Below are 22,672 nucleotides of genomic sequence, written 5' to 3'. Positions count from 1 at the left end.
GAGTAGTGCCGATGGGTGGCAGTGTTAGATGTTATGAGAGCAAGGGTCCCTGTTTGTGTAGGTATCAGGCTTGCAGACAGAGAGGCCTGACATTGGGGCACTGTTGGAGTGCTAGTAATGCAACCGCACAGCACACACAAGTGAATATGCTTGGGGGGAGGTATGAGCATCTGTGAGGCAATGTAATTTGCATTGATGCTTTTCAATTGGCCAGAAGCTACACATGGCAAACATTAATCACAAAGTAGCACCAATCACGGGGGCACTAGAGGGTGCCAGGCAAGATGGCTGCACGTTAGTGCAGGTCCACCTGGCTGATTGTTCATCTGGCCAGTATCATAATCACGCATCAACAGCAGAAAACAATCGCACTATAGGGCATGACACCCCTGCCTCTGGTGAGGACCATACAGATATCAGGGGCCACCGCGGTACTCGATTACGGTGAATAACAGCCCCTCTAGGTGGAAAACAAAATGGCAGCCTCCATTAATTAATTCAGCCGGGTGGCGGAGGTACGTGAGGTCCAAGACAAGCAGCTGTAGCCACGTGGAGTTGCAGGGAGGCTGCCATATTGCAGGTGCAGTGGCTGCCTGACTGCGATATACAGGTGCTGGCGGAAGGTGAGAGGACCCGGCAGGGGGCCCCACCGGCATGCTGCTGATGTCGGAGCATGTTTGTGATCGGCAGTGTGCCTAATCCACATTGGCGAGATGCTGGCAGACCATATGGCGACGACTGCCTGCTGTTGATGACCCTGGCCGGATTGAGAGGCAGGCCCCGGGTGCAAGATTGTCCAGCGGGTGGGCACCCCACGAGTAGCTGACACGCCGGACCCGACATCAGGAGTATGGCAAGACGGTGCTGAGCTGCCGCTGACCCCAGGAGAGTTTGGATCATTGCCCTAGAGGTCGCTGGCACTTGCTGCAGGCTGTGGTGAGTGGGGTGCAGCTGTGCTCTGGTCTACAGCTGCCGCGGTGGGTGTGGGTCTAGGCGCGGGGTCATGCACTACGAGCCGCGGCCTGCTTGGGGGGTGGGTGGTGGAAAGGGCCAAATCCCCTTGGGATGGGGCCTGTACTGGCAAACTAGGGTAACCTGCCCACATTGGCCATGCACTAGGGCACAAGGCAATCAATCAGGGAGCCAAAGCTGGTGCGGCTGTGCGGGTGGGGCCTTCATCCCACGTTGATCAGCCAATCTGCATGGGGCACCCTCAGGCAAGGGCCTTCCATACATAAGCTCTGCCATTAGAGGGAAGATTGCGCCCATGGGCGGTGGCGCAGCGGAAGGGCCAATCCCATGGCAGGCCAATGCCTGTAACGCTCCAGGCACTCTTAGGGCCTGCTGCATAGAACCCTGGTGCTGAGACGCTACTTGATTGCTGGGACTAGTTTATAGCATAAGGCCCGGAGACCCCTGCAATACTGCTACACCACATCACTGCCTGCTATTGGTCACCCCGCATTGACTATTTAGTAACATGGGAAAAACAAACAGGACACAGCCTCGCCTCACGTTTGAGGTGCGCACAACTACTAAAGCGCACCAAAATGCGGCCTCTGACTCTGAAGCGGACATGCAGGGAGATGGCCCCTCTACCCTGGAGACAACACTCATCGCCATGCAGAAAAATATGCAAGCTATTAGAGGGAAAATGTTTCCCATAAATCACAGACTTGACCATATGTCCTCCCAGCTAGAAAAGCAAAATGCACACATGGGGGAGATAGAGCGGAGGGTCTCCACCAACGAGGATGGTCTCAGTGAGGTTGCGGGTAAAATGGCCTGGCGCTTATCCAAGCAAAAAAGAAAGATTTGGAGGTTCGCTCCCGCCGCAACGACATTAGAATCACAGGCCTGCTGGAGTCCGCCAATACTGGCAAGATGGAGACCTTCATTGAGACTCTGATAAAGGATACCCATGGCACGGTAAACTTGTTCACTAGGTTCATAGTCAAGCGGGCTCACGGGTCCCTGGTGGCGAAACCAGTCCCGGTCGCTCCACCTCGCCCTGTTATAGCCCGGCTATTAAATTACTGGGATGCTGTATCGAGACTCACCAGGGAAAAGGGTACGATCACCCACCAGGGGAACTCGCTGTCTTTCTTCCCGGACTTCACTGTTGCCGTTCAGGTGGCACATCGGGAGTTTGGCGCTATAAAGAAACTCCTATAATCCGAGGGCATCCCTTACGCCATGCTGTACCCTGCTCGCCTACGGACAGGTCCAGAGGGAAATTTCAAAATTTTCACCACCCCCAAGGCAGTGATGGAGCATGTGAAAAAACAGAGGAGACGGCGCTGCGAGACCCTGGCAGAGTCAGACGAGAAGGAGCAGCAGCTGTACAAGATGCGCCGCACTGTGTTGTTGTTGATGTGCTCTACTGTGGGTCCTGTCCAGTTACACAGTAGTATTATTGGTCCCTGCCCGATCTGGTCACTTGGCCCTGGCTATACGGCCGGCGACGTATGTCTTCCCCAGCGATTTCACAGGCTAGAGTTAATTGATACAAAGGACCATAGTGCGTCATAATAAAGTATGTGTTATTTTATCATTGAATCTGGCACCAGCTAGCGGGGGCGATAAGCTGAATTTCCTGGCTTATTGTACTACTTGCGGGAGGTTCCCTGAACTTATGTATAATTCTTCATGATTACGCACAGTAGACTTATTGATGTGGCACTGGTCCTCTGGAGCCCAATATGCTGGATAAGATGTGTTGATTCATATGTTTCTGTATCCTGCAAAGTAATTAGACCTGATCAGCCACCTTCTACTTAGTGGGAGGCTAGTAGCTCTCTGGTGTTCCCCATATGGGAGTATCCCACATGCAATATAATTTTTGATCTGGGTGGGGGAATTTTCTACTCAGGGAGGGGATGGCTTTGGCAAGTTGTGGCCACTGAAGTGGGTGGGAGGTTGGGGACAGTTTTGCCTACATTGGGATGGCTTTGGCAAGTTGGGCATGCTGAAATGGGTGTGGGCATGGGGGGAGGGTAGGTTGGAGGGTGTCGGCACTTGTGAACTGTACCATATATCAGCTTGGGAGAAGTGTTCTCAGGGTCAGATCTCAAATTGGTATATTTTGGCTGGATCACATGAACCATGGGCAGTGAGTTCTGATTTTTAACCTGGAATGTGCGCGGCCGCAACAGTCCAAAGAAAATTCGTACTTTATTAGCGACCCTGGATAGGTGGAATTTTCAGGTGACATTTTTGCAGGAGACACATTTGACTCCGCTGTCTGAGAAGAATGTGGGTGTCCGCTGGGCGGACGTTAGAATGGCCTCTTCTTATTTATCCTATTTCCAGGGGGTGAGGATTCTTGTTAAGGGAGGCAACCCCTTCCAGATTCGTGGCATGTACAGGGATGAGCAAGGTCGGCTGGCGATTGTGCATGGTACGCTTGGTGGCACAAGTGTTCTCTTGGTGAGCATATATCCTCCGAATGTGGATGATTTCTCATTTTTTGCGGACGTCTGGCACAGGGTATCTGCCTTCTCAAGTGCTGAAATTATTTGGGGAGGTGATTTTAATACGTGCCTGGACAGTAAGGAGGATAGGAAGGGAACCGGGGCTCTAGACATTAAGGAGGATAGGAAGGGAACGGGGCTCCGCGACATCAACAGTCCACTGATACCCTTGTGGGGCTCCTGGATGCTGGGTAAGTGCATGATGTCTGGCACTTGAGGCACCCTGGGGCCAGAGAGAGTACTTTTATCTCTACCGTGCACAGTTCTTGGTCCTGCCTGGACTATTGGCTGTTGTCTGCTCGATTTGCAAGTGGGCTGCGGACATTAAACATTTGGCTAAAACCCTTTCTGACCACTCTTCTGTTCTGCTTGTGCTGCAAGTCCCGGGTGGTGGGAAGCCCCCATTAGCGTGGAAATTGCAACCATCCTCTTTGTCAGATCCGGTATGGTGACTATTCAGGGGGTTTGTATCGGAGCACAGGCCGGGGTTCTCAAAGAACTGCGCCATGAAATTAGGAAGCTGGCGGAGCACATAGCCGCTCTGGAGCTTGCTTGTTGCCCCGCCACTGAAAAATTGGCTGCAATCCGGGAGCTAGTGTTGGAACATAACGAGACAGTCGACCAGGAACTTGAACATAGATCATGGAGGTGCACTGCTCGATATTACGGGGAGGGGGGTCGATCCAGCCGCTTGCTAGTGCAGAAATTGGTGGCGCCTCACAGCCAGGCCTACATTACTGAGCTGGTGGACGAGGCGGGAGAGGCGCTCTTGGATAACACGGTCATTAGTAGGGTGGTCTTGGATTTTTACTCTAAACTATATGGGGAACATGATCAGCCACCTATTTCTGAGATTAATGCCTACCTAGACAATGTTGCATTGGGCTGGCTGTCCCTCAATCATTGGGAGTATCTCACAGCGCCATTTTAAGTAGACAACGTGAAGCAGGCAATCATGTCCCTCCCTACTTGAAAAGCGGCGGGTCTTGATGGCTTCCCTAGCGAGTTCTATAAGGCTTATGCCGATGATTTGGCACTGCGGATACTGGAGGTATTTGCTGAGGCGTAGGAATCTGGCAAGCTGCCTCCCTCCCTTATGGAAGCGTTAATCGTAATGCTTTTGAAGCCTGATAAGGCGGCAAATGTTTGTGATTCCTATAGACTCCTCTCTATTATTGGCAAAAATGATTGCCACCAGGCTCCAGCCGTTGGTCCCTAAATTGGTCCTGCCGGACCAGTCATTCTTTGGTCCCCCTCAGATACATGACACACAACCTCCGCACAATTTTTTCCACATTGCATTATTTCATTCTGGATTTTCAGACGGTGGCCGTGCTGCTCGATGCAGTGAAGGCGTTTGACTCCCTTCAGTGGGAGTACATGTTCAGTGTCTTGCTGCGAATGGGCTTACCTCCTTTTTTCTTAAAATAGGTATACCTCCTATATGATGCACCGGTGGCAAAGATTTGGGTTAAGGTCTGGGTCTCTGAGACTTTCCCCATCAAACGCAGTAGGGGGTAGGGAAGCCCACTGTCACCATTGCTTTTTGCGCTGGCATTGGAACCCTTAGCCTTTAAACTGCGGCAGCGACATGCCCAAGCGGCGCTGCGGTTCGGTCAGTGACCCTTAATGTTGTCATTATATGCTGACAATATGATGCTCTATATGCGTGAGCTCGTCACATATTTGCCTGATCTACTGAGAGAGAATGTCAGGGTTGAGCGCTTTTTGGGACTAGACATCAACTGGGCCAAATCTACTGTGTTCCCGCTAACAGCCGATACCAAGGAGATTGAGATGGAGTTTCCTCTGCAATGGTCATACGACCCGGTGAAATATTTGGGCATATGACTTCATAAAGACCCTGAGGTTGTCATTTATGCTAATTACGACTGCGCCTTGGTAAGATTACAGACCAGGCTACATGCTGGGCTAAGCTACTTCTCTCACTTGCGGATCGCACTGCGGTCATAAAAATGAAATTTTTACCAAAAGTGCTGTATTTGTTTATAAACATACCAATCCAATTGAACGTTGCACTATTCAACACGTTACAGGAGGTCCTGCTCGCGTTCGTTTGGGGGTGGGTGGGAGGTACTGACACTGCTGTTTGAGCAAGGTGGATTTAAGGCCCAGATTTCCGTCTATATTACTTATGCTCAGTTTGTGCACTTCTAGTATTTTCCAGAGGTTTCAACCACACACGGCAATTGAGGTGGATTCTGTCATTCCGGGGCCCTTGGCTGCTGCTGCCCTGATGGGCAAGGTGGGACCAATGGGTAAAATCAGCCCGGTTCATTGCACAGCATGGGTGTGGAATGCACTCGCTAAGAGGGTGGGGTTGACTACCACTATGTCTTCAAATTGCTGCTTGCAGTGCATCCTGATATATCAGCTGCAAGGAATAAGCTGCCTTGCAAGCGCTGAGTAAGGTGGGTATTACTCGCCGTGGGGATTTGTACAATCAGGGCCAGTTCCGGGCGCTTTCGGATTTGCAAAGTCGCCATGTCGCAGGCCTGATGTTGGGATTCACCTATGTGCGGGTGCGACACGCAATCCTGATATCTACCCAGGATTCCTGGCTGAACCACATACTCTGCGGGCACTGCAGGCGGTGCTAGCTGGGGGGGAGGGCAGAGCCCTCATCACAACATTATACAATGCATCTCTTAGGGAGACTGTACTAGCAGAGTCCCCCTTATATACCAAATGGGCGGCGGTAGTGGGTACATCCATGTCACTGGCTGACTGGAAATTTTGCTGTGTATTGACTGGACGACTAACGGCGAACTGTAATCTTCGTATGATCAATTTCAAATACCTACATAAACTCTATTATACCCTGCTTCAGCTGCGCCTTTTTGGACTAAGGGAAAGTACGTGCTGTGTGTGTTGTGGACAGGATGAGGCAGATTTCCTGCACTTGGCCTGGAACTTTGCAGGTATCTCCAATTTTTGGGCAAAGGTCACGCAAGTGCTTATAGATGTTGTGATGGAGCCTGTTGCACGTTTGCCTGCCGTATGTTAGCTGGGCTTGGAGCAAAAGCTTAAACCATGTAACAGGCGACTTGTAGCTATTTCCACATTGTTTGATAAGTGAGCTGTAGTGCAGAGGTGTGGGGGCTAAAGCCGTTCCAACAGTGAACAGTGGATCCGGGACTTATTGTATTGGATCAATTGGACACTTACACAGAGAAATTACCGGAGGCCTATCACCCCAAGGATTTCTGGGCCCCCCTTATGGGGTATTTACTTGGAAAGCCAGACTGATGCTGAGATACTGTACAAAGTGCTAGGCTGTGTTTGGGGGCACAGGGACTGTTAGAAAGTAGTGCTGCATGTCACTATGAAGGGTTACCCAATTTTTATTGAAATGCTATTCACAGTGCTGAGGAGGGGGAGGAAGTGGGTGGAGGGAATGTTCAGTGTGGGGTTCATTTCTGTAACTGCAAAACAGCTTGTATTGATATCCTGTGACGGAAAAACCAAAGTAAAATGCTGAACTCCATGTCGGGGTGTCTTATGTTTTTACTGCCTTCAAGCTGATCAATAAAGATATTTAAAAAACAAGTAGCACCAATCACACAACACTAAACTATTAACACTGCCCACACAGCATGCATAACTACTAATGGACACATGTTACATGTTACAGGTGACCAAGGATATGCACTCACCACATGAATGATGACACCCCTGTGAGTCACCAACACCCCGGCCTGGGGCAGTATAATTCTGCCCATGTAAGCATCAGGGCCATTGTAGAGCATACATTTGGAGAGCTAAAGTCACGTTTCTGGTGCCTTTACATCACAGGTGGAAGACTGTTGTACAACCCAGAAATAGTGTGTAAGATGATCATAGCATGTTGTGCATTGCCCCATATATGTGTATGCACCAATGCCCCATGGATCTAAGTGCCAGATGCACCGGGCAATGCTCTGGATGATGAAGAAGATGAGGCAGGTGGAGCACACCCCACCGCTTCTGCAGCTGAAGCAGCACGAATGAGCAGAATCATAGACAATTTCTTCACACGAACATGTCACATCGTGACTGTCCGTACCAACCATATATCTGTTCCAAATGACCTCAAGCACAGTTTATATTCATCTGCATGAGTACATCACTCTGACACGTGTAAGTGTAACAGTAAGTGGTCACAATATCGCAATTAGAAAATTATGGTGGATCTGTCACCACTGAACAGAGATGCTGTTTAGTATGATATAAGTTCTAAACCAGACATGTTAGGGTGTCAAATGTGATTTTGAAATCTACTGTTCAGAATGTTATATGGGAATTCTGGTCATATATAGGATGTCAATAGTGGTCAACTAGGAATATCAGGGTGTCATGTTGTGAAACCTGGGCCGATAATCGTGAACATTACCTGCGCCATCTTGCTCGAAGGTCCCTTTTTGCGCACACATAGGCCACAGCCATTTTGATCGACCGAGACCATTTTGTGTTCTGTTGTTCACCCCTGTTTCACCTGCACTTCCACAAGTATCTGTATAACCTTCTGACCGACGTGGTATGTGTGCTAAGGGTCATAATCTAGCGGACATGCCCACGTTTGATGTTAGCTTAAGAACGACATTCTATTGCTGCCACAAACCTCTGAATTACTTGTTCCTCCGCATCCCTGTGCATGTAACCAAGGATTGTAGATACCAAAAGATCCCGTACTAACCTGGTTTATTGCACCCCAAAGAATGCACCTCCCGATGGACAATGGAACTTGTTTTCCTATCAACAGTAAAGGACGTTAAACCCTGACCAGTCTTACATGTTCCCGACCCTTAGGCAAAGGCCAGCTGCCTGATAAACATTATATGTCTGACTGTTTATGATTGGGAGGCTACGAACCAACTTGTCCGAAATGTATGGCATCTTGTCCAGGGCGGGGTACCAAGCCTACATGACACCGCTCATAAAGATTGTATTGTCGGAACACTATACAAAAGTAGCCTGTTGGAGAGTTGAAGTTAGAACACCTCCCTGAGAGACATCCCGGTGTCTGCGGTAGACGTGCTCTCCTCTAGAGTAAATAAACCTGTTTCTTGCCTTCCAGTTGCCAGCGCCTGCCTCGTTATTTAAAGTGAATCGAAAGTGAATTAAAGGTGATAAGCCAAGCAGCTTCGGGGGTCTCAAAGGGGGCTGCTTTTCATCAATTGGCGCCCAACGTAAGGCCCATCAGCGACTCGCCGGTCCAAGTAGGAGAGGTACCAACGACAGAGTGAACAACTAACCGAGTGGGGTTAACCTGCCTTGAGAGGACCCTCGTCTGGCTGCTGATCAACCTGAACTTCACCAGTTCCGAGCGGACCTCTCTCTCGAGTGACCTGCGGTCCTGATTGGGACCCTAAAGGATTGCCTTATCGATATAGGAGTGAGAGGACAGCCAGGAACTGGAAGGGGAAGATGAAGAACTGTCCATACGGTCCGGGTAAGGTCGTGAAATACGACAAAATTGACTGTCTGATTGTATTGAAATTATTTGGTCGAATACTAGTATTCCGTTCTTGAAGTTATTTGAAGTAATTAAGACATTCCCTGCTTGCAAACAACGTAGAATAGGAATATTTCCCTCTTTGCAGGCAGCGAAGGGCAGGTAGTGCGGACCTTTGTCCATGACCTATTGAGATATTTATATTGACCACTTGTACATCATGCCTGCCTTCTCAAAATTGTTTGATTGTTTTGGACCGGACCTTTTGTTAGAGGACAGTTATCCAGCACCACCGGAGGGCACCCCTAACAAGGACTTGTATGTTAAATATGGAGTAGCCATCGTTGCTTATAGCAAACGGTGGCACAAATACACTAGGAAGGACCGGGTAAATCAGTGGCCACTGACGGGATCTTTTGATCTCGCTAAAATAGAAATATTAGAAATAGCGCTCCACAGAAAGAAAGCTACGTCAGCCATGCTTGACAGCTTTGGCCTCTGGTGAAAAGATGCAACTCAACGAAAGAAAAGAGACAAAGCCAGGCAGGATAAAGAGATGTGAAAGTCTGCTTACCAGACCTGTAAAAGGTTAGAAGATGAAATAAAAGAAAGGGAAAACGATAAAAATGAACAAGAATCAAAAATATCAGGCTAGTACCCTGTTAGAATGCCTTCAACTCTTCACCCCGAGTTACCGGCTAAACAGAGAATAAATGATGACCTTTTGTTAGGACCCCCGATCATCTACATGCCACCTCCTTGTGCCCCTACTCATCCCGTAGTACAACGCCAAGCACAGCAAGGTACCAACGGAGACGACTCAACCGTTTCCGCTCCAGTCGAGCCACTTGCACCAAGTGCCTCATCGACAAACGCATTAGTAGAAATAGGATGGATAGAAAAAGAATCGCCCAGGGTCTCACGACTAAGTACGCATGAGCGGGCAAACATTGACAAGATAGTCAAAACCCTGGTGGAGAGAAGAGAAACAGAAGAGTATGTGACTGACATATGCAATTCATATGTCAAGAACCACAAACGATTCTTCATTGTGCACTTCTGTTACTACGCACTTACTGCCTATGAAGAGAAATATCAGGATGTAGGGCCCGGGAGACTAATGATTCTTTACAGAAAAGTTAACATCTGAGACGAAAACGAAAAAGACGTGGCAGAACTCTTTTCGTCCACGTTAGAAGTATTCCGCCACCTCATAGAACAAGGACAGATAGATACAGACAGGACATCAAAGCTAGTAAAACCCCCAGTAGAGAAACTATATGACATGGTGCCGATAAAGGAAGCTGGCCCATATTGGGTTCCCCTAGGGGACAAGGGACTAATAACGACATAAATCATCAGGACGCTAAAGGGAGGGTGGTCTACAATTGGGTGGATCAGCCATGGGACAGACAGGACATCCTGACGTTCCGTAAATCTCTGCCGGATTTACGAAAGAATCCCACCGCCTTTTACACAGAACTAGGTACCGCGTTGGGGTCCACTATAATGACACTTGCTGACATCGACTTGTTCTTTGGGTTATGTTTACCAGCTGATGTGTGGAAGCAGATTAGGAAGGTAGACCACATGGAATTGCTCGGTCATACCTGGGAACAACTCAGCACATTAGACAAACAGCGGAATCCTGGTCAAAAACCGGTTAAAGCTATATTGGACCTTCCTGACAAAATAGTGCAGAAGGTAAAAACACTGATACCGGAGAAAAAGATAAACTGGTCCATAGTAACCGCGTCCCGCCAGAAACCACAAGAGGATGTCTCCGAGTATTTCTCGAGATTGGAAACAGTGTTCTCTGATTACAGTGGACAGGACATGTCCACTGCAACCGGACACCACTTATTCGTGCAAAATTACGTTAAAGGACTGCTACCGGAGGTATCCCAGAAATTACAGACTAGCGAAAGTAGTTGAGCAGCATCTAAACCGGCGGCCATTCTCCAAATGGCCCGGTACTATGAACATCAGAAAAACAGGAATGACAGGGCTACAGAAAGGAAAAAGAAGGACTTGAAGGAAAGAGTAATGATAGTTCTACTCCAAGGGGTGAATACAGGGAGGGAACAATATAAGGGAGGACACCAACAGAATGTCCCTAGAGTACAGCCACCTAGAAATGACTCGTTGACACCATATGTACGACACCAGCACTTGGGACAGGATCAGTGTGCATTTTGCAAGGAATATGGACATTGGAAATCCCAATGCCCGGCCTTATCAGTAGCTGGTAGGGGCAGAGGGGCAAGGGAAATAGCAAGTGAACAGAGAGGAACAGGACGTGGGAGAGGGTACGCAAGTGAATCAAGAGAAGAAAGGCCAGGAAGAGTGAACGCAGTTGACCATCCTAGACAGAATCAGTATCAACAGACAGATTACGACAACGCGTATGACTTTGCATAGGACAGCCAGGGGCAAGGGAGGGATCCAGTCGAGCTCTATGTTGATCAGCAAGGCGCTATGTTACCGCAAAGGTCCTGGGCACTGAGTCGCCATTTTTGGTAGACACGGGAGCAATATGTAGTGCACTATCCAAACGACTGATTCCAAGGGCACCCTTGTCTGGCTCACATGTGACCTCAATAGGTGGTATGCCCTTCACCAACCCTTTGTCCAAACTGATTCATTTCAACCTTGACAGCAATATCGTTGAAACAACATTTCTCCTCTCTTCCAACACCCCAGACGCCATTATGGGTCTTGACCTTCCGAAGCACTTCTATGCGACAATCAGGTGCTCGCCAGACGGAGTGCGTGTCATCCTATATGACAACAACCAGCACCATGGAAATAGCCCTTCCCAGCACATGTATCTCATCTCTGAGACTGACACATCCCTACTGGACACTTTACCATCAAACTTATGGACTAGAGCTGATACGGACATAGGACGAATGATGATTGGACCAGTATACATGACAATACGACAAGACGCAATCCTACCAAAGGTGCCACAGTACAGAATCTCACCAGAGGGTGAGAAGGCACTGACGAACATCATACACTCTTTGATGGAGGCAGGGGTGGCAGAGGAAGTAGTGAGCAACGTTTGTAACAGCCCCATACTACCGATAATAAAGAGACAGGGAGAGGGAGATGGAAAAGCCTACCACTTCATCATTGACCTGCGGGAAGTAAACAAAATTGTAGCACCACAGTACCCAGTAGTTTCTGACATCACTACCATTCTGACCTTAATTCCCTCAACTGCTACCACCTTTACCGTAATCGACCTCAAAAATGCGTTCTTCTCCATACCTATTCACAAAGACAGCCTCTATGTATTCGGATTTACCCTAAATTCTCGCTCATTTAGATTTTGTCAAGAGCCCCAGGGGTACACAGAGAGCCCGAGCATCTATAGCCAAGCGCTTAAAAGACAGTTGGATACTATACAATTACCAGACGGTGTGACGCTAATACAATATGTAGATGACATCCTTGTAGAGCAGACACCACACCATTAGCTGTCACAGCCACCATCAAACTGCTCAATTTTCTTGCCAAGAATGGTCACAAGGTCTCCCGAAAGAAATTACAATTTTGTAAATCACAAGTAACCTATCTAGGCCACCTCTTATCGAAAGAAGTGAGGAAACTCACACCCGACAGAATACAGACAATCCTAGACACTCCTGTCCCCAGAAGTCAGAAGCAGGTCCGTTCATTGATAGGCCTCACCTCCTTTTGACGACAGTGGCTGCCAAACTTCAGCCTCATTGTCAAACCCCTTCTCTCCCTCTGCTAAAGACATCACCTTACCTCTCCCCTGGACCTCTGAATGTCAAACTGCCTTTAAGGAGCTACCTGATTTTGCACTCTGTTCGGCCCCTGTCCTAGGAACCCCAGATTACTCCAAACCATTCTCCCTCTACACACACGAGAGGGATGTGCATTGTCTGTCCTAACGCAATCAATTGTTAACAAGCAGCGCCCTTGCGCATATTTCTATGCCACCCTCGACCCAGTAGCCAGAGCTCTGCCAGCATGTTTGCATGCTGTAGCAGCCGCAGCAGTATCAATACGACAAAGCAAAGGAATAGTGCTCTCCAATCCAATCACTGTGTTAGTGCCCCATGCGGTTGACACACTCCTGAACCAGACCAAGACCCAACATTTGACTAGCGCCCGACTGACAGGATATGAGCTGACCTTGCTAGCGCCACACATTACCCTGAAACGGTGCACCACCCTCAATCCAGCCACATTGTTACCACTACCCAAAAATGATCCTGGAGTGACTCCACTACACGACTGTGTGACACTGACAGATGAACAGACAAAGAGTAGAGTAGACCTTAGAGACACTGCCTTTTTAGAACCAGACCGAGAACTGTGGGTGGACGGTTCCTGCATCAAACTCCCTGACGGCACCACCTCAGCCACATACGCTGTCACCACAGCCCGAACCATTCTAGAGACAGCCCGCATTACTCAATGCTCTGCCCAGGCAGCGGAACTCATTGCCCTCACACCAGCTTCTATTTTAGCAGCAGGTACGACAGTCAACATATACACTGACAGTCAGTATGCCTTTGTGGTAGTTCACCATTTTGGGATCTTATGGAAGGAGAGAGGGTTCCTGACTTAACATGGTACACCCATCCTACATGGAGACTTAGTCTCCGCATTGACAGAAGCAGTCCTCCTCCCCAAGAAGCTAGCGGTGATAAAATGCCAAGCACATAAGAAAGTGACTGATCCTTTTGGACAGGGAAACGCACTAGCTGACGTTACTGCCCGAGCCACGGCAGAAGACGGGACTGCGACACGAATGTATGTGACCAGGTCACAAGCCGAACAGTGGACGAATGCTATAACCACTGTAAGAAACATATAGACGACAGGAACGCAAGACGAACTGGCTGTGTGGGAAAGGGTGGGAGTGAAGGATGAGAAAGATTGCTGGAGAACTAAAGATGGGAATAAATGGCTGTTGCCCAATGACTACTTATTCCCTATATTGACCATGGCACATTTACATGCACACATAGGCTCCTCCCCCATGATTTAACTGATCACCAGAGTGTGGCATAATGCCAAGATAGCCGAATCTGCCAAACGCCTAGTGCAACAATGTGTAATCTGCCTACAACACAACCCTGGGAAGGGGGCCATAGTACCACAGGGAGGGTTTGGGTCCCTGACCACCCCTTTGAAGTCCTACAAATGGATTACATCCAACTAGAAAGGTGCCATGTTCTGAAATATGTCCTAGTGGTTGTGTGAGCATTAAGCATATGGGTGGAGGCATACCCAACCCGCGACAATACCGCCTTAGCCACAGCAAAGGTATTGCTCAAAGAATTCTTCCCCCGCTATGGCCTTTGTAGAATTTTATGGAGTGATTTTGGCCCCCACTTCGTAGCCGAGGTGATACAGAATATCCTGAGAGGGTTGGGAGTAAAACAGAAGTTTCATGCCGTCTTCCACCCCCAATCAGCGGGCCTGGTAGAAAGACACAATGCAACCTTGAAGCTAAAACTGGCCAAAATAGTTGCCACAACCGGGTTAAAATGGCCCGAAGCCCTCCCATTGGCATTACTATCAATGCGCTCCACCCCACCCAAGCACAGACTAACTCCTTATGAAGTAGTCTTCGGCAGGCCTATGAGCATTTGGGCAGCTCCAAAAGCAACCTCCATTAATGATGTCCAGGCTATACTAATATCCGACTATTTGTATGAACTGACGAACGAGCTAACACTTATCCACCAACAGGTGCAGCAAGCCTTGCCAGATGTATCCAGAGGCCCAATACATGAGATAAAGCCCGGAGACCATGTCTTTGTGAAGAACTTCCAGAGGACCAAGAGTCTGGAGCCGAGGTGGACGGGCCCCTGGCAAGTCTTGATCACCACCCGAACTGCTCTTCAAGTGGAAGGGAAGCAAAATTGGCTGCATGCCCACCACTGCAAGAAAATCCCTCCAATACTGGCAACCTGCGAAGAGGTGGAGGTGCTCAAAGAAGTTCTATCGAAAGACTGGACAGCTCTGAGCTGCTATCCACAAGAAGACACACTGCAACTCACAGAAGTTCCTGACCCCAAGGTGCCATCCAAGAAGGGGTACAACCTGAGATCAACGAAAGGAGTGTGCTCCGACAACCAGGCCACTCACTGAGTCGAAAACCTCAGATCGGTAGCACAGCCAACGCTACCAGGGTAAAACGCTAGACAAAGTCTGTGGTCCTGCCAGTCACTGAGCCCCTTGAAGATGATGGAAGATATAGAACACCGGAAGAACAATCGCAAAGCCTCCAAGACCGTTAACTTGCACGGCACAAAGACAATCGCACTTGCGGCAGCATTTCTCACATGTCTCCTGCTAATGATCACAGTCTGGATCGTTGAAGAGAATGCTCCTGCACATAGAACAATGTTACCCACCTTGCAACCTACCACCCAGAAAGAACATTATCTGATATCACTGTCGCCTGACCTCCGAGAGCGGCGCAAAGAATTTTGGAACAACTCTTTTGTACAACTGTACACAGTCTTGCCACTAATGCCACCAACTTTTGGGTCTGTGGACTGCTACCACATGCCACTGAACGATCTATCCCATTCATCCCTTCACCCTTTTCCGTTCATGGATCTTGCCTTGCCTGGATGATGCTCCTTCAAGAAAGTTACAGAGACAATGCCACTTCCGTAGAAACAATTGCTCGTTTCTACACTGACTTCTGGCTGAACAGAACAGGAAGAACAGCAGCTCCTTTCTGTCCTCACTCCACCAATGCGACATTCCCAATAAATGTCCCTTCCAAAGAGCAAGTGGAGATCCAAGTTTTCAACAATCCTGTCAGAACCGCCTTTTCCTACCTCAAGAAAAGAACCGCTGTAACACTGACCGTGGCCCTGTCTGTGAGGAATGTCTCAGGCCTTGTGTGCATCAAAGGCTGTGGGACTAAAAATGTGGGACACAGCACTTGCAATATCACAAGGACTCTGAACACTGCCGACTCTCCAGCATTTGTGGCCTCACCCATCATGTACTTTGTCTGCGGAACCAAGGCCAACACCTGCCTCCCATAGGGCTAGGGAGGCGCGTGCTACATCGCCTTTGTCCTACCACCAACCTACACGGCTCCTACTGAGCATCATCGAGAAAGGCGTTCCAAAGACACTGACCAAGCAGATTCTGCTGCATCACAATTCCTCGACACAGTGCAAGGGCTTGTTCCGCTATGGGGACCAATGGCAAACAGCCGAGCCATCAAGCACCTGACTCAGGCAGTTGAAACTGCCCTGAACATCACAGCTGGCATCCTCACCAATAACACTGCCGAGCTTCAGGCAGTCCGTCTGGTGGTCCTACAGAATTGTATGGTCCTGGACGTGGTACTAGTGGACTGTGGAGGAGCATGTCGCATCATCGGTGCCAGCTGTTGCGCATACGTCCCTGTCACTTCACCTTCTGTTTATGAAGTTATTGAACTTCTCCACAGACTGTCTTCGGAAATCCATCAAGAAACAGAGACTTGGACACTTGGAAATTGGCTTTGGGACATCTTAAGGGAATGGGGTTGGAAGTTATTAATGATCCTCTTGATCCCAGTACTGGCAATATGTGGTTGTTATTTAAGTGTACACTGTATAACGCCTCTGTGTTCCCTTTTTATAAGCACCTTGCGCCCTAAGACTATGGGCACTCAGCTGACAAAAATGAGAGCACTATATGAACAGGAGATACAGGACATTATGGGGATCGAAATAAACTGACAAGCTGGCTAGTCATGTTCAAAGGGCGGACAGTGAAACCTGGGCCGATAATCGTGAACATTACCTGCGCCATCTTGCTCGATGGTCCCTTTTTGCGCACACATAGGCCACAGCCATTTTGATCGACTGCGACCATTTTGTGTTCTGTTGTTCACCCCTGTTTCACCTGCACTTCCACAAGTATCTGTATAACCTTCTGACCGACTTGGTATGTGTGCTAAGGGTTATAATCTAGCGGACATGCCCACGTTTGATGTTAGCTTAAGAATGACATTCTATTACCGCCGCAAACCTCTGCATTCCTTGTTTCTCCCCATCCCGGTGCATGTAACCAAACATTGTAGATACCAAAAGAGCCCGCACTAACCTGGTTTATTGCACCCCAAAGAATGCACCTCCTGATGGACAATGGAACTTGTTTTCCTATCAACAGTAAAGGACGTTAAACCCTGACCAGTCTCACATGTTCCCGACCCTGAGGCAAAGGCCAGCTGCCTGATAAACATCATATGTCCGACTGTTTATGATTGGGAGGGTACGAACCAACTTGTCCAAAATGTATGGCATCTTGTCCGGGGCAGGGTACCAAGCCTACATGACACCGCTCATAAAGATTGTATTGTCGGAACACTGTATAAAAGTAGCCTGTTGGAGAGTTGAAGTTAGAACACCTCCCTGAGAGACATCCCGGTGTCTGCGGTAGACGTGCTCTCCTCTAGAGTAAATATACCTCGTTCTTGCCTTCCAGTTTCCAGCACCTGCCTCGTTATTTGATTAGAATCGAAAGTGAATTAAATGTGATAAGCCAAGCAGCTTCGGGGGTCTCAAAGGGGGCTGCTTTTCATCAATGTGGGGTAAATTATGAAATTTAGAGTGCCATTTGGGATAAATATGAAATTTAGGCTGCCATTTGGGGTAAATTATGAAATGTAGGGTGTCATTTGTGGTAAATTAGGAATTTTAGGGTATCATTTGGGGTACCATCAAAATTAGCGTGCAAAACTGCATGTTTTCTTGAAAATGCGATGTATTTTTCATACTAGCGATGGGAAATACATCGCTAAACACATCGATACATAGGAAATGTCACCCCAAAGCTTTTTTGCGTGCAGATTTTCATCGCAAAGTCAAAAAACAGACAGCATTTGCACAGGAAGTGATGTCAGCATGCTTCCTGTTTCCTGGAGGAATGCTGTGCACTTTCAGTTTCTCTTTTTAGCACATTGCTGGTGATTGTGGAGAGTGTTGGAGGTGTTTGGTGGTGTGTGCTGCAGATTTGTGAATTGGAGAGTGTTGGTGTGTCCTGTCGATTGTATCTCTGCGAATGTGCTGTCCCTGCATTTACGAGTTTTATTGACTCCTGTCCTCAATCTTGTCGGGTGTTTGTCTTGGGGTTGTTACATTTTATTTGTAGTTGTTGGGGATATTAACTAGAGTTTCTTTATTTATGGCTGTGTTGTTAGGTGTATGCAGGGAGATAGTGGGTGTGGTCAGGGAGGGCAGGATGTCCGAGGGGCCTTTAGAGGGATTCCTGTTGCTGATAAAGTTCTTCCTTCCCCTGATGGTGGAGAGGGGAGGCCGTATCCTCGCCGGATACCCAGTTAGTGTGTGCAAGCAGAGGTGGGAGCGTGTGCATGTGCAGAGGCAGCACATATTTGGAGTCGACCACACTGTGGGCCAGTGGAAGCACCGCTGGCAGGATACCCTGGCCTGGGAGGGTGACCTCCTGGACTACGTGGGAGTCATCCGTGGCCTAGAGTGTGGTAAGTTTGAAATCTGTATTTATTCATGAATACTGTAATGAAAAAGAAAATATGACGTGTGGAACACACTGGTGTCCAAGTGCATAAATGTAGAACCGTGAGTCGGGAGACGTAATACGTTCACACTCAGGAGCGGTTTCCGATCTTGCTGGAAGAAGGCTCAGTCCGACCTGGATCCAGAGGGCTTTCCGACCAACCACGATGCGAACATGCACTGACGGACACGGGTCGCTCAGAGCCCAATTGAAGCCACTGGGAGCCTGTTGTATGACACATACAAAGGCTCTCACTGTCGAAAAAGGTACGTTGCGCACAAGGGCGCGCCCTGTAGTGGGGACACGTCTGTGCCACCCGACCCCGTACCGTTGGGTCCCCCCTGTCATCGACTCATATGACTACGGGTGAAGGGAAGTTCGCTTCCTGGAGCGTTTACATGTTGGAGGCTCCAACTCGATCCTGCTGTCCGAATCGTGCATCGTACTGGCTCGGTCGGAAATCGCCTCCATTGCATGGAACAGTTTTCTTATGGACGAGACATACGGAGCGGTTTGGACCAGGAAACGATTCGGTCGGTGATTTCGCGTTTCTCGCATCGTACTTGCTTGCACGTACAGCTTTATGAGTTGGTCTGAAAACACGCTTACGGCTTGTACTTTTTCTGGCCGGATTGCATTCGGAACCCTACCGAGCGAGATCAGAATCAGCCCCATAATGTTCGCACATCAGAAACACAAGGCGATGTCATGTTGACAATCATAGGTTGAAAGTTTGTGTTACCCACTGCGCAGGAGCAACACTTGTGCAAAAATGGGTGCAAGATAAATATTGTTTGTGTACAGGAAGGGTAACTGTACATGAACAATCCAAAGCATTGTTTTCTTGGCCTGTGTGCTGGCCAAAATTAAGTGTTAAAATGCTGTCCTCATAAATTGTGGTACATTAGCTAAGCTGGCCTCTTACACGGTCTCTGTGTGACAATCTATGAGATCTGAACAAATGCTCATTTGAAATAGGAGATCCCCGGTGTCACTTTCACCACCAACAACTTTTGTGAAACTGCTTTGTGCAATCTGCAGCGATGCATTTGTACGCTGATCATGTATTACATCATTTTGGGTGTCGAAACCGGGCCTTGTGAATGTGTCACACAACTAGTATGTTCATGTTTGATTGCATCATTGTCTTGTTTGGCCATACTCAGTATTCACAGGTCTTGTGTGACTGTCAGGCAAGGTACGTCCAATCATGTAGCCAACATGAAACGTTCTGTAGCATTTTAAGTTATGGTGATGCTTTGTATGATGAATTTGACACGTGTGATTTAACATCCGATACTAGCACAAGTTACTTTTGTTGTCTCACATACATTTACACATGGGTGATTGACAGATTCCAGAACCCACACGCCACAGGTGAGTTTGGACATCATATATTGGTGCAGAGTGGTGTGATCAATGTCTGCCTCAAATGATCTACGTTGTAGTATGCAGTCTGGGTGTGTATCACATGTACCATGACTACAGTGCGATGATGTATTGTGGAAGTCAGAAGTGTGTACAAATCTGTAAGTGAAGGTGGAGCAATGCATTTGTCTCCCAGTTATAACTTTGCACATCCCCATGATACACATAGAAATACGGTCTATGGATTCTGTCACCACAGCACATGCATGTGAATTACAGAGCTTTGAGCCAAGCATATCAATGGCATGTTCCACAAACACCCAGCAAAGAAGGCCCTATGAATCTCATTGGCATGTCTGGACACTGCAATGGGGTTGTCAAGCTGTCTCCTTGGGGTCATTTCCAGACCAACTCTGGATCAGGTGTACGAGCTCCTCTGTCACATTTGTTAACATTACCCTGCATGCTTTAGCTCAGCATGTATTGCAGTGCCATATTTTTAAAAATGCAGGCCTCGGCAGCATTATCTGTGAGAAAGAATATCCATAACAACACAATAGCCATCATGACTCCAGGGTGTTGTTACAATGGTGAATGCATTGTAACAGTTTGCATTGTAAAGGGCTGCATATTTGGCATCACTACGGAGTGATATTAGTGGATCCAAGACATGCATGAGTAACAGTTTTGAGGAAAGGATGTTTCCCCCCTTCCTAGCTGTAATGCGTCACCTATTATTAAGGAGTGCTGGAGAGAAGGACAGCGCTTCATGTACAAGTCAGTGTTCAGACTCTGCATTGAATTAAGCAGCACAGATGAAAGTGTGAGTAGGGCTTTCCCAAGATTGCTCCTGTGCAGGTAGGGTAACCTTCCTACACATTAACAAGCCCCCCTGTCCACAGACACCCTTGCACTCTTGTGCAAGAGTGCCTGTGTTAGCGCTGACTAGATGAACTGCCCACAGTTGCTGTGGGACATACAGGACTGCACATGAGCTTTGTACATATGAATCAGCAATATGTCAAAGAGAGGGTAAGGGTGGTGCTCTACACCGAGGGATATCGCCTCCCTCCTCCAATTCCTTGTACATGTCACCCTCAGTCATGGAATGTCATGGCAACATCATTTGACATTGTCAGTGTAATTTGGTTGTGACAGACCATGACCCATGCCATGCACTGTCATGTCAGTCTCCACAGCATGTAGTCAGTGATCCAGGAGTCTAACATTTATTGTCCACGTCACTCTTTGACTTTACATAGTTGGGCTAGAGTGTGGGCTCCCATGTTGAAGTGATCTTGTATTATAGATTTGGATGGATAGTCTAAAGGACTCATACTTTCCCTTTGTTTGCATTTTACAGATAACATGATGCCAGCAGAGTCACGCATCCCTGGTGAGGAAGGAGAGGTACAAGCATATTAAGAAGGTTGCTAAAGGGTACTGCAACATGGTGTGCAGGTACCAAGAGGACCGTGCGGCAGGCAAGTGGAAAGCTGTGACAGATGTGGCAACACGTGGAAAACACAGTGGCACACATGCCACACCAGGCCCCTCTGGCGTCAGTGGTGGGTCACAACATGGCCAGTCAGTGTCCCATCCCCCTACATTAACCCCCCCCCCCAAGGGACAAACCCACCTGGGCCTGCGGATCAGGTGATTCCATTTACTGTCCGGCACTGCAGGCTCATAATGGACAACAACGTCATGCTGGCCGAGATGAAGCTGGAAATGCCTGAGCAGACAAGGCACCTTGAGGACTTTAAAAAACACATGGGACTACCATAACGTCTGGAAATGTTGGGCCCCATCCCCCTCTTCTCCCTTCCCCCAATGTTTGCACTTGTATTTTAGGTAGTGTTAGGTAAGGTATATTAGTGTTTGGTAGTGTAGTTTTAGTGTAGGTATAGTTAGTGTTAGAGTTTAAGGTAGTTTTAGTGTTTTTATATTGAATTGTATATTATTTGGGGATAAGTTTCCTTTTCCCTTGGCTGGGGGTTTATTGTCTTTTTTGATAAAAAAAACTTAAAATATACAAACTAATATATAACCTTGTGTAGGTTAAATGTGTAGTTAGTTCATGTATAGCTTAGATGTCTTTGTCCTGTCGTGATGTGCCTTAAGGGTGTGAGGGGGGTTGATGTCTTAGATATATTTTATGTGTTTAGGATTTGTTAGGGTAGATAGTTTAGGTACTTTTTCACTTAATTCAAAGTAAGTTTATTTTAGATTAGTAGTAGTAATGATTGTAGTTAGTGTAAGCAGGTACATTTTACAATTTTAAGGTCTCGTGACCTGTCAATGCGCATGCGCATTGAGCAGAGTGAGACTATAGGGGCTTAAATAAGCTTTACCTAGACTGGCGATTGACAGGCGATTTGATGCTGTGCCCGTGCGCTTTTAGGTCAATGTGCAAGCGCATTGACCTAAAATGCGCGTGCACATCATCAAATCGCCAGTCAATCACCAGCAGCACTCCTCCCACACCTTTGAAGTGAAGCTTAGCTTCACTTCAAAGGCCCCTGCTGCTTCACACCCTCATGCCGTTCTCCCCGCTCCGCCCCCTTCCCTGCCCGCCGTGTCGCATTTCTCCTCCCCCCTCCCCACAGCAATGCCCTCCGCCGGCCGCACTTTCACTTTGACGGCCGCAGGCCGTCTCTCGTGTTTCTCCTCCCCCCTCCTCTTTCTCTAGACTCTCTCTCATCCTCACATTTCCTCTTACTGTCCCTCACGCACTTTTTCTTTGTCACCCCTCAATCTCTCGACGTCTGTGTGTTCCCCTCTCCTCTTCCCGCATCTTCGCTCTCAACTCTCTTTCGCACACACACCACAATTA

Source organism: Lissotriton helveticus, chromosome 9 (genome assembly GCF_964261635.1).
Source record: "Lissotriton helveticus chromosome 9, aLisHel1.1, whole genome shotgun sequence".
Classification (NCBI taxonomy): Eukaryota; Metazoa; Chordata; class Amphibia; order Caudata; family Salamandridae; genus Lissotriton; species Lissotriton helveticus.
Note: the sequence above shows the minus strand (reverse complement) of the source record.